The sequence below is a fragment of the Oncorhynchus gorbuscha genome, unplaced genomic scaffold (assembly GCF_021184085.1).
Source record: "Oncorhynchus gorbuscha isolate QuinsamMale2020 ecotype Even-year unplaced genomic scaffold, OgorEven_v1.0 Un_scaffold_1783, whole genome shotgun sequence".
Taxonomy (NCBI): domain Eukaryota; kingdom Metazoa; phylum Chordata; class Actinopteri; order Salmoniformes; family Salmonidae; genus Oncorhynchus; species Oncorhynchus gorbuscha.
Genome location: NW_025746465.1, coordinates 74897 through 87722, shown reverse-complemented (window position 1 = coordinate 87722; position 12826 = coordinate 74897). Strand labels below are relative to the sequence as shown.

The following is a 12826-nucleotide window of genomic DNA, read 5'->3' as shown; positions in this document are numbered from 1 at the left end:
ACAGTGGGCCCTCATAAAGCATTAGAATGAAGTCTCCCTCTCTGTCCTGCTGTCCCCCAGGTGGCTGTGTGTTCATGTCTCTTTAAAACAGTCAGTGCCAGAGCAGAGGAGACAGACACTGATAGAAGTAACACCTTATTTCATAATACAATGTTCGCAAATGAGGAAAAGTAAGTCAAACCAGGTGAATCTCATGCATCAAAATATTAGTACTCTGAGGAAATATGTTCACAGAAGTGATGTTTGAGAGTTGCAGTGGAGTTAAAATCAAGCTACCATTTCGATTTGACAAATATTTCCTGCTGATAATTAGACATGTGCAGTAACACCCAAGCATTTTCATAAAGGTGGAATCAATATAGGCATTTCATTCCAATGCTTTGCGAAGCTGTCCTACCAGTGCAGAAAACAAACGATCAGTGACTAACTTCAGAAGTTTTTACAGTGTCATTTATATACAACCAATCCACCCGTTGTTATTAAAAAACACAACCACATTATACACCCACCCCAGTGGTGTGGCTACAGGACAGAATATATAAGGCTTGTAGAAGGTGACTCCAAGTGTTCCTCTAATCTGTCAATCAAACGTCCTGTTGTACCTCATTGGTCCGAGAGATGCTTGGAGGCGTGGCTACTGTTGTCCTGACGCCATGATGGAGCAGACCACACCTGTTCTCCTGTCACCGTGGTAACAACAGGTCATGACTGGAGCCCAGGTTGTGGACAGAAAAGTAAGTTTTTCATGCTCATGCGAAATCAAAAAAAGTGGTCTTGCTGTAAAACCATGCGTTAACGTGAAAGCTGCAGACACACATTCTGATTGGCTGTTCTCCTGCTTCAAGTTCCAGTCATCTCCCTTCCAGGAAGTCATGAAACATCAACAAACCTGCAAAACAAAAAACATATGATAGGTGATTTAGATCAACATGAGTTTAATTCTCTCACCACTGTGTATGTTGTGAATAGTTTGTCTCTCTTGATTAACCAACTGCACCAACCAGCTAAACTAACAAGACTGCAAGGCCCTCAGAAAGTTTGGGTTAGCATGTTGTCAGTAGAGTCACATCTCTAGAGGGCTGAGTTAGCATGTTGTCAGTAGAGTCACATCTCTAGGGGGCTGAGTTAGCATGTTGTCAGTAGAGTCACATCTATATAGGGCTGAGTTAGCATGTTGTCAGTAGGGTCACATCTATAGAGGGCTGAGTTAGCATGTTGTCAGTAGGGTCACATCTCTAGAGGGCTGAGTTAGCATGTTGTCAGTAGGGTCACATCTCTAGGGGGCTGAGTTAGCATGTTGTCAGTAGGGTCACATCTCTAGGAGGGCTGAGTTAGCATGTTGTCAGTAGGGTCACATCTCTAGAGGGCTGAGTTAGCATGTTGTCAGTAGAGTCACATCTCTAGGGGCTGAGTTAGCATGTTGTCAGTAGGGTCACATCTCTAGAGGGCTGAGTTAGCATGTTGTCAGTAGAGTCACATCTCTAGAGGGCTGAGTTAGCATGTTGTCAGTAGGGTCACATCTCTAGGGGGCTGAGTTAGCATGTTGTCAGTAGGGTCACATCTATAGAGGGCTGAGTTAGCATGTTGTCAGTAGGGTCACATCTCTAGAGGGCTGAGTTAGCATGTTGTCAGTAGGGTCACATCTCTAGGGGGCTGAGTTAGCATGTTGTCAGTAGGGTCACATCTCTAGGAGGCTGAGTTAGCATGTTGTCAGTAGGGTCACATCTCTAGGGGGCTGAGTTAGCATGTTGTCAGTAGAGTCACATCTCTAGGAGGCTGAGTTAGCATGTTGTCAGTAGGGTCACATCTCTAGAGGGCAGAGTTAGCATGTTGTCAGTAGAGTCACATCTCTAGAGGGCTGAGTTAGCATGTTGTCAGTAGGGTCACATCTCTAGGGGGCAGAGTTAGCATGTTGTCAGTAGAGTCACATCTCTAGAGGGCTGAGTTAGCATGTTGTCAGTAGGGTCACATCTCTAGGGGGCTGAGTTAGCATGTTGTCAGTAGGGTCACATCTATAGAGGGCTGAGTTAGCATGTTGTCAGTAGGGTCACATCTCTAGAGGGCTGAGTTAGCATGTTGTCAGTAGGGTCACATCTCTAGGGGGCTGAGTTAGCATGTTGTCAGTAGGGTCACATCTCTAGAGGGCAGAGTTAGCACGTTGTCAGTAGGGTCACATCTCTAGAGGGCTGAGTTAGCATGTTGTCAGTAGGGTCACACCTATATAGGGCTGAGTTAGCATGTTGTCAGTAGAGTCACATCTCTAGGGGGCTGAGTTAGCATGTTGTCAGTAGAGTCACATCTATAGGAGGCTGAGTTAGCATGTTGTCAGTAGAGTCACATCTCTAGGAGGCTGAGTTAGCACGTTGTCAGTAGAGTCACATCTCTAGGGGGCTGAGTTAGCATGTTGTCAGTAGGGTCACATCTATATAGGGCAGAGTTAGCATGTTGTCAATAGGGTCACATCTATATAGGGCTGAGTTAGCATGTTGTCAGTAGGGTCACATCTATATAGGGCAGAGTTAGCATGTTGTCAATAGGGTCACATCTATATAGGGCAGAGTTAGCATGTTGTCAGTAGGGTCACATCTCTATAGGGCTGAGTTAGCATGTTGTCAGTAGAGTCACATCTCTATAGGGCTGAGTTAGCATGTTGTCAATAGAGTCACATCTCTAGGGGGCTGAGTTAGCATGTTGTCAGTAGGGTCACATCTCTAGAGGGCTGAGTTAGCATGTTGTCAGTAGGGTCACATCTCTAGGGGGCTGAGTTAGCATGTTGTCAGTAGGGTCACATCTATAGGGGGCTGAGTTAGCATGTTGTCAGTAGAGTCACATCTCTAGAGGGCTGAGTTAGCATGTTGTCAGTAGGGTCACATCTCTAGAGGGCTGAGTTAGCATGTTGTCAGTAGAGTCACATCTCTAGAGGGCTGAGTTAGCATGTTGTCAGTAGGGTCACATCTCTAGAGGGCTGAGTTAGCATGTTGTCAGTAGGGTCACATCTCTAGGAGGCTGAGTTAGCATGTTGTCAGTAGGGTCACATCTCTAGGAGGCTGAGTTAGCATGTTGTCAGTAGGGTCACATCTATATAGGGCAGAGTTAGCATGTTGTCAGTAGGGTCACATCTATATAGGGCTGAGTTAGCATGTTGTCAGTAGGGTCACATCTCTAGGGGGCTGAGTTAGCATGTTGTCAGTAGGGTCACATCTCTAGGAGGCTGAGTTAGCATGTTGTCAGTAGGGTCACATCTCTAGGGGGCTGAGTTAGCATGTTGTCAGTAGGGTCACATCTCTATAGGGCTGAGTTAGCATGTTGTCAGTAGGGTCACATCTCTAGGAGGCTGAGTTAGCATGTTGTCAGTAGGGTCACATCTCTAGGGGGCTGAGTTGGCATGTTGTCAGTAGAGTCACATCTCTAGGGGGCTGAGTTAGCATGTTGTCAGTAGAGTCACATCTCTAGGGGGCTGAGTTAGCATGTTGTCAATAGAGTCACATCTCTAGGGGGCTGAGTTAGCATGTTGTCAGTAGAGTCACATCTCTAGGGGCTGAGTTAGCATGTTGTCAGTAGAGTCACATCTCTAGGGGCTGAGTTAGCATGTTGTCAGTAGGGTCACATCTATAGGGGGCTGAGTTAGCATGTTGTCAGTAGAGTCACATCTCTAGGGGGCTGAGTTAGCATGTTGTCAGTAGAGTCACATCTCTAGGGGGCTGAGTTAGCATGTTGTCAGTAGGGTCACATCTATAGGGGGCTGAGTTAGCATGTTGTCAGTAGAGTCACATCTCTAGGGGGCTGAGTTAGCATGTTGTCAGTAGGGTCACATCTCTAGGGGGCTGAGTTAGCATGTTGTCAGTAGAGTCACATCTCTAGGGGGCTGAGTTAGCATGTTGTCAATAGAGTCACATCTCTAGGGGGCTGAGTTAGCATGTTGTCAGTAGAGTCACATCTCTAGGGGGCTGAGTTAGCATGTTGTCAGTAGAGTCACATCTCTAGGGGGCTGAGTTAGCATGTTGTCAGTAGGGTCACATCTATAGGGGGCTGAGTTAGCATGTTGTCAGTAGAGTCACATCTCTAGGGGGCTGAGTTAGCATGTTGTCAGTAGAGTCACATCTCTAGGGGGCTGAGTTAGCATGTTGTCAGTAGGGTCACATCTATATAGGGCTGAGTTGGCACGTTGTCAGTAGTGTCACATCTATAGAGGGCAGAGTTAGCATGTTGTCAGTAGGGTTAGGGTTAGGATAATGGATCCAGACTGAGCCTGTCCTGGATCCGAAAGGATAATGGATCCAGACAGCCGGTTGCTGGATCCGTAGGATAATGGATCCAGACACTGAGTTGCTGGATCGTCAAGATAATGGATCCAGGCTGAGTTAGCATGGATCCGACAGGATCAATCTCTAGGATCCAGACAGGATAATGGGTCAATCTCTAGGATAATGGATCCAGACAGGATCAATGGATCCAGACAGTTAGCATGTTGCTGGATCCGACAGGATAATGGATCCAGACAGGATAATGGTTCGGGAAGGATAATGGATCCAGACAGGATAATGGATCCAGACAGCCGGTTGCTGGATCCGACAGGATAATGGATCCAGACAGGATAATGGATCCAGGCTGAGCCTGTCCTGGATCCGACAGGATAATGGTTCGGCTGGATAATGGTCCAGACAGGATCCACCCTAGGCTGATCCCCATTTCCCTCCATATTCTATCAGTCCTGAGCTGAGTTACGTGTCACGAGTCACATCTCTAGGTTGAGCCTGTCCTGGATCCAGACAGGATACTGTAGTGTTAATGTTGATCCCCATTTCCCTCCATATCTATCAGTCCTGAGCTCCATACTTCAGTAGAGTCACATCAGGTTGGGCTGAGTTAGCTGTTGTCATTGATCCTTTTCCACTTGTTCAGTTTCACCTTCGACCCTGACCCTTCTCCAGACTGCAACACACAGAGGAGGGTTAGCATGTTGTCAGGAGGGTTAGGTTAGAATGAATGGATCAGGCCCGCCTGGATCCGAACACACAGAAACACCAGGCAGACTGGATCCTCCACTAGTGTCCTAAACATGCAGAAAGAAAACACTAAGGGAGTTGTTAATTCACTACATCCAGCTGATTGGCATCGCTCCACCATCAGGTTCATAGATCTGACCAGTAAACACTGACAGTCCACTGACATCACACTGACAGCAGGTCAAATTGAAAGCTCTCTGATCCACTTCATAATGGAACTGAGCCTCTGACAACCACACACCACAGCACTCTGAAACATTCCAGCACTGCCTGTCTATCCGACAGTGTCTACTGTCTAGTTGGAAATGGATCCAGACAGTCTACTGTCCGGTTGGAACTCCATTTCCACTCCATAGTCTAACAGTTGGAACTCTCTCCACTACTAGTCTACGTCCAGTTGAACTCTGTCCTATCCAGTCTACTGTCTGTTGGAACTCTTTCCACTACTAGTCTACAGTCCTGAGCTGGAACTCTACTACCAGGTTGAGCTAGTCTACTGTCTAGTATGGAACCTTTCCACTTGCTAATCTTTTTCTACCTTGGACCTCCCTTCTCCACTACTAGTCTACTGTCTAGTTGGAACTCTCTCCACTACTAGAACTTAGACAGTCTATGTCTAGAATGAGGAAGGCTCCGCAGAACACACAGAAACACCAGGCAGACTGGAACTCTCTCCACTAGTGTCCTAAACTGTCAGTTGGAAAACACTAAGGGAGTTGTTAATTCTACATCCAGTCTGTTGGAACTCTCTCCACTATCAGTCATACTGTCTAGTTGGAAACTGAGTGACAGTCCACTGACATCACACTGACAGTCAAGTTGAGCTCTCTGACTCACTTCACGTCTAACTGAGCTGTTGACAACCACACACCACAGCACTCTGAAACATTCCGCACTGCTAGTCTATCGTCAGTGTCTACTGTCTAGTTGGAACTCTCTCCACTACTAGTCTACTGTCTAGTTGGAACTCTCTCCACTACTAGTCTAATGTCTAGTTGGAACTCTCTCCACTACTAGTCTACTGTCTAGTTGGAACTCTCTCCACTACTAGTCTACTGTCTAGTTGGAACTCTCTCCACTACTAGTCTACTGTCTAGTTGGAACTCTCTCCACTACTAGTCTACTGTCTAGTTGGAACTCTCTCCACTACTAGTCTACTGTCTAGTTGGAACTCTCTCCACTACTAGTCTACTGTCTAGTTGGAACTCTCTCCACTACTAGTCTACTGTCTAGTTGGAACTCTCTCCACTACTAGTCTACTGTCTAGTTGGAACTCTCTCCACTACTAGTCTACTGTCTAGTTGGAACTCTCTCCACTACTAGTCTACTGTCTAGTTGGAACTCTCTCCACTACTAGTCTACTGTCTAGTTGGAACTCTCTCCACTACTAGTCTACTGTCTAGTTGGAACTCTCTCCACTACTAGTCTACTTGGAACTCTCTCCACTACTAGTCTACTGTCTAGTTGGAACTCTCTCCACTACTAGTCTACTGTCTAGTTGGAACTCTCTCCACTACTAGTCTACTGTCTAGTTGGAACTCTCTCCACTACTAGTCTACTGTCTAGTTGGAACTCTCTCCACTACTAGTCTACTGTCTAGTTGGAACTCTCTCCACTACTAGTCTACCGTCTAGTTGGAACTCTCTCCACTACTAATCTACCGTCTAGTTGGAACTCTCTCCACTACTAGTCTACTGTACTGTCTAGTTGGAACTCTCTCCACTACTAGTCTACTGTCTAGTTGGAACTCTCTCCACTACTAGTCTACTGTCTAGTTGGAACTCTCTCCACTACTAGTCTACTGTCTAGTTGGAACTCTCTCCACTACTAGTCTACTGTCTAGTTGGAACTCTCTCCACTACTAGTCTACTGTCTAGTTGGAACTCTCTCCACTACTAGTCTACTGTCTAGTTGGAACTCTCTCCACTACTAGTCTACTGTCTAGTTGGAACTCTCTCCACTACTAGTCTACTGTCTAGTTGGAACTCTCTCCACTACTAGTCTACTGTCTAGTTGGAACTCTCTCCACTACTAGTCTACTGTCTAGTTGGAACTCTCTCCACTACTAGTCTACTGTCTAGTTGGAACTCTCTCCACTACTAGTCTACTGTCTAGTTGGAACTCTCTCCACTACTAGTCTACTGTCTAGTTGGAACTCTCTCCACTACTAGTCTACTGTCTAGTTGGAACTCTCTCCACTACTAGTCTACCGTCTAGTTGGAACTCTCTCCACTACTAGTCTACTGTCTAGTTGGAACTCTCTCCACTACTAGTCTACTGTCTAGTTGGAACTCTCTCCACTACTAGTCTACTGTCTAGTTGGAACTCTCTCCACTACTAGTCTACTGTCTAGTTGGAACTCTCTCCACTACTAGTCTACCCTGTTGGAACTCTCTCCACTACTAGTCTACCGTCTAGTTGGAACTCTCTCCACTACTAGTCTACCTAGTCTACTGTCTAGTTGGAACTCTCTCCACTACTAGTCTACTGTCTAGTTGAACTCTCTCCACTACTAGTCTACTGTCTAGTTGGAACTCTCTCCACTACTAGTCTACTGTCTAGTTGGAACTCTCTCCACTACTAGTCTACTGTCTAGTTGGAACTCTCTCCACTACTAGTCTACCGTCTAGTTGGAACTCTCTCCACTACTAGTCTACTGTACTGTCTAGTTGGAACTCTCTCCACTACTAGTCTACTGTCTAGTTGGAACTCTCTCCACTACTAGTCTACTGTCTAGTTGGAACTCTCTCCACTACTAGTCTACTGTCTAGTTGGAACTCTCTCCACTACTAGTCTACTGTCTAGTTGGAACTCTCTCCACTACTAGTCTACTGTCTAGTTGGAACTCTCTCCACTACTAGTCTACTGTCTAGTTGGAACTCTCTCCACTACTAGTCTACTGTCTAGTTGGAACTCTCTCCACTACTAGTCTACTGTCTAGTTGGAACTCTCTCCACTACTAGTCTACTGTCTGTTGGAACTCTCTCCACTACTAGTCTACTGTCTAGTTGGAACTCTCTCCACTACTAGTCTACTGTCTAGTTGGAACTCTCTCCACTACTAGTCTACTGTCTAGTTGGAACTCTCTCCACTACTAGTCTACTGTCTAGTTGGAACTCTCTCCACTACTAGTCTACTGTCTAGTTGGAACTCTCTCCACTACTAGTCTACTGTCTAGTTGGAACTCTCTCCACTACTAGTCTACTGTCTAGTTGGAACTCTCTCCACTACTAGTCTACTGTCTAGTTGGAACTCTCTCCACTACTAGTCTACTGTCTAGTTGGAACTCTCTCCACTACTAGTCTACTGTCTAGTTGGAACTCTCTCCACTACTAGTCTACTGTCTAGTTGGAACTCTCTCCACTACTAGTCTACTGTCTAGTTGGAACTCTCTCCACTACTAGTCTACTGTCTAGTTGGAACTCTCTCCACTACTAGTCTACTGTCTAGTTGGAACTCTCTCCACTACTAGTCTACTGTCTAGTTGGAACTCTCTCCACTACTAGTCTACTGTCTAGTTGGAACTCTCTCCACTACTAGTCTACTGTCTAGTTGGAACTCTCTCCACTACTAGTCTACTGTCTAGTTGGAACTCTCTCCACTACTAGTCTACTGTCTAGTTGGAACTCTCTCCACTACTAGTCTACTGTCTAGTTGGAACTCTCTCCACTACTAGTCTACTGTCTAGTTGGAACTCTCTCCACTACTAGTCTACTGTCTAGTTGGAACTCTCTCCACTACTAGTCTACTGTCTAGTTGGAACTCTCTCCACTACTAGTCTACTGTCTAGTTGGAACTCTCTCCACTACTAGTCTACTGTCTAGTTGGAACTCTCTCCACTACTAGTCTACTGTCTAGTTGGAACTCTCTCCACTACTAGTCTACTGTCTAGTTGGAACTCTCTCCACTACTAGTCTACCGTCTAGTTGGAACTCTCTCCACTACTAGTCTACCGTCTAGTTGGAACTCTCTCCACTACTAGTCTACCGTCTAGTTGGAACTCTCTCCACTACTAGTCTACCGTCTAGTTGGAACTCTCTCCACTACTAGTCTACCGTCTAGTTGGAACTCTCTCCACTACTAGTCTACTGTCTAGTTGGAACTCTCTCCACTACTAATCTACCGTCTAGTTGGAACTCTCTCCACTACTAGTCTACTGTCTAGTTGGAACTCTCTCCACTACTAGTCTACTGTACTGTCTAGTTGGAACTCTCTCCACTACTAGTCTACTGTCTAGTTTGAACTCTCTCCACTACTAGTCTACTGTCTAGTTGGAACTCTCTCCACTACTAGTCTACTGTCTAGTTGGAACTCTCTCCACTACTAGTCTACTGTCTAGTTGGAACTCTCTCCACTACTAGTCTACTGTCTAGTTGGAACTCTCTCCACTACTAGTCTACCGTTAGTGTCAACACCACACTTCAGTCTACTCTATGATCATGGAGCAAACCTCAGTCTTTCCCCTCTGACCCTTAGAGCTCTCCTGCTCTGCCTTAGGGCCTCCTCGGGAGCGCTTGTTTCTCTTCCTGCCCTTATTTTCCTTCCTGCCTCCTCCTCCTCCTGCTGCTTCTCCTCTTCCTCCTGCTTCTCCTTCTCCTACTGCTCCACCTGCTTTCACCTCCTCTGTAGTAGCAGTAGTAGCAGCAGTAAAAGTAGTTGCCGTAGCAGCAATACGACGTACTACTTTCCTGATGACCTATGGAGTGGAGGGGTATAAAGTCATGTTAGGACAGAGGAATGGGGATGGGGGTTGGAGATGGGGAGGATGGGCATGGGGGAGATGTTCAGGTGATATCAGAAGAGGACAGGGTGATGATGTAATAGGGGTGTGGGGTGTGTAGTGAAGGGGGGTACAGCAGTTACTTTTCGCGTGACTATGTTTCCATCCTCGTCTGTGAACTGTTCTTCTGTCACTGACTCCACAGGGATGTTTCTGGCCTGTTCTCCCTGAGAATGATATGGTAGGATTTACCTGTCATCATTAGTTTACCTGAGGTTAGTTTATCTGAGTTTAGTTTGCTGTCATCATTAGTTTACCTGAGGTTAATTTTTCATCATTAGTTTACCTGAGGTTTTGCCTGTCATCATTAGTTTACCTGAGGTTAATTTACCTGTCATCATTAGTTTACCTGAGGTTAGTTTGCCTGACGTTAGTTTACCTGAGGTTAATTTACCTGTCATCATTAGTTTACCTGAGGTTAGTTTACCTGAGGTTAGTTTGCCTGACGTTAGTTTACCTGAGGTTAGTTTGCCTGAGGTTAGTTTACCTGAGTTTAGTTTACCGGTCATCATTAGTTTACCTGAGGTTAGTTTACCTGAGTTTAGTTTACCTGAGGTTATTTTGCCGGAGGTTAGTTTACCTGAGGTTAGTTTACCTGACGGTAGTTTACCTGTCATCATTAGTTTACCTGAGGTTAGTTTGCCTGATGTTAGTTTACCTGAGTTTGTTTACCTGAGGTTATTTTGCCTGATGTTAGTTTACCTGAGTTTAGTTTACCTGAGGTTAGTTTACCTGAGGTTAGTTTACCTGCGTTTAGTTTACCTGAGTTTAGTTTGCCTGAGTTTGCCTGTCATCATTAGTTTACCTGAGGTTAGTTTACATGAGTTTAGTTTGCCTGACGTTAGTTGACCTGTCATCATTAGTTTACCTGAGGTTAGTTTACCTGACGGTAGTTTGCCTGTCATCATTAGTTTACCTGAGGTTAGTTTACATGAGGTTAGTTTACCTGAGGTTAGTTTACCTGAGGTTAGTTTGCCTGACGTTAGTTGACCTGTCATCATTAGTTTACCTGAGGTTAGTTTATCTGAGTTTAGTTTGCCTGTCATCATTAGTTTACCTGAGGTTAATTTACCTGACGGTAGTTTGCCTGTCATCATTAGTTTACCTGAGGTTAGTTTACCTGATGGTAGTTTGCCTGACGTTAGTTGACCTGTCATCATTAGTTTACCTGAGGTTAGTTTACCTGAGGTTAGTTTACCTGATGGTAGTTTGCCTGTCATCATTAGTTTACCTGAGGTTAATTTACCTGTCATCATTAGTTTACCTGAGGTTAGTTTGCCTGACGTTAATTTACCTGTCATCATTAGTTTACCTGAGGTTAGTTTACCTGACGTTAGTTTACCTGAGGTTAATTTACCTGTCATCATTAGTTTACCTGAGGTTATTTTGCCTGATGTTAGTTTACCTGAGTTTAGTTTACCTGAGGTTAGTTTGCCTGAGGTTAGTTTACCTGAGTTTAGTTTACCGGTCATCATTAGTTTACCTGAGGTTAGTTTACCTGAGTTTAGTTTACCTGAGGTTATTTTGCCGGAGGTTAGTTTACCTGAGGTTAGTTTACCTGACGGTAGTTTACCTGTCATCATTAGTTTACCTGAGGTTAGTTTGCCTGACGTTAGTTTACCTGAGTTTAGTTTACCTGAGGTTATTTTGCCGGAGGTTAGTTTACCTGAGGTTAGTTTACCTGACGGTAGTTTACCTGTCATCATTAGTTTACCTGAGTTTAGTTTACCTGAGGTTAGTTTACCTGAGTTTAGTTTGCCTTATGTTAGTTTGCCTGTCATCATTAGTTTACCTGCGTTTAGTTTACCTGAGTTTAGTTTGCCTTATGTTAGTTTGCCTGTCATCATTAGTTTACCTGCGTTTAGTTTACCTGAGTTTAGTTTGCCTTATGTTAGTTTGCCTGTCATCATTAGTTTACATGAGGTTAGTTTACCTGAGTTTAGTTTACCTGAGTTTAGTTTGCCTGAAGTTAGTTTACCTGTCATCATTAGTTTACCAGAGGTTAGTTTACCTGAGTTTAGTTCACCTGAGTTTAGTTTACCTGTCATCATTAGTTTACCTGAGGTTAGTTTACCTGAGGTTAGTTTACCTGATGTTAGTTTACCTGTCATCATTAGTTTACCTGAGGTTAGTTTACCTGCCCTAGGGACAATAGCAACACAAAGCTCCATTTGCAAAAAGCACTGCCACAACATGAGCCTTTAATACCACCACTCATCAAATAAACACACAGAACATTAAATGACTATGTCACATAAGATTAACTTCGTAGAAGGATCCAGAGAAAACCACAGGTGGTGATGGTAACATTGTACATGGAACTGAAAACACAAGCCAACATCAACAGTATGCAAGCCATGATGAAAGACTGAGTTTAACTACGTATATTAGAATGATGTGATGATAGAATGATCTGGAACAATTGTGAGTGTGAATTCTTGCTGTGATATGAAACCTGTCAAATCTTTGATGTTAAAATGAAGACAGGCTAGGAAGTAGATGGATGTAAAACATGCCGAGGTCTCCAGAGCTGGTGAGTGCTACTGTCATTCACTAGCTAATACCACATGGACAGTAGAACTAGCAGTGAACAGATCAACCCAGTCAGCCAGTAGCTACAGCTAGTTGGGAACAGCTGGTCAAGCAGAAAGGCAGCAGAGCTCTAGGTTCCTGTAGAGCCTGACTGTCACATCCGGCCCAGGCCACACAGACAGACAGGCCCAGGCCACACAGACAGACAGGCCCAGGCCACACAGACAGACAGGCCCAAGCCACACAGACAGACAGGCCCAGGCCACACAGGCCTAAGCCACACAGGCCCAGGCCACACAGGCCCAGGCCACACAGACAGACAGACAGGCCCAGGCCACACAGACAGACAGCACATTGATAACAGCACAGGCCTCACTGGGGCAACACACCACTCAGTGCCACAAGCAGGCCAGGTACCTTCAGAATGACCCTCCGTCGGTACACCTTGGTGGTGACAGTCCGTTCCTCATCAGAGCTGGTCTCCTTATCTCTACCACCCTCCTGATGA

General features: G+C 45.1%; 1 pseudogene; it reads left to right on the top strand.

Annotated features, from left to right (window-relative positions):
- Positions 1–9762: 9762 nt before the first annotated feature.
- On the top strand, positions 9763–12158 carry LOC124024205 (annotated as a pseudogene).
- The last annotated feature ends 668 nt before the right edge of the window (positions 12159–12826 follow it).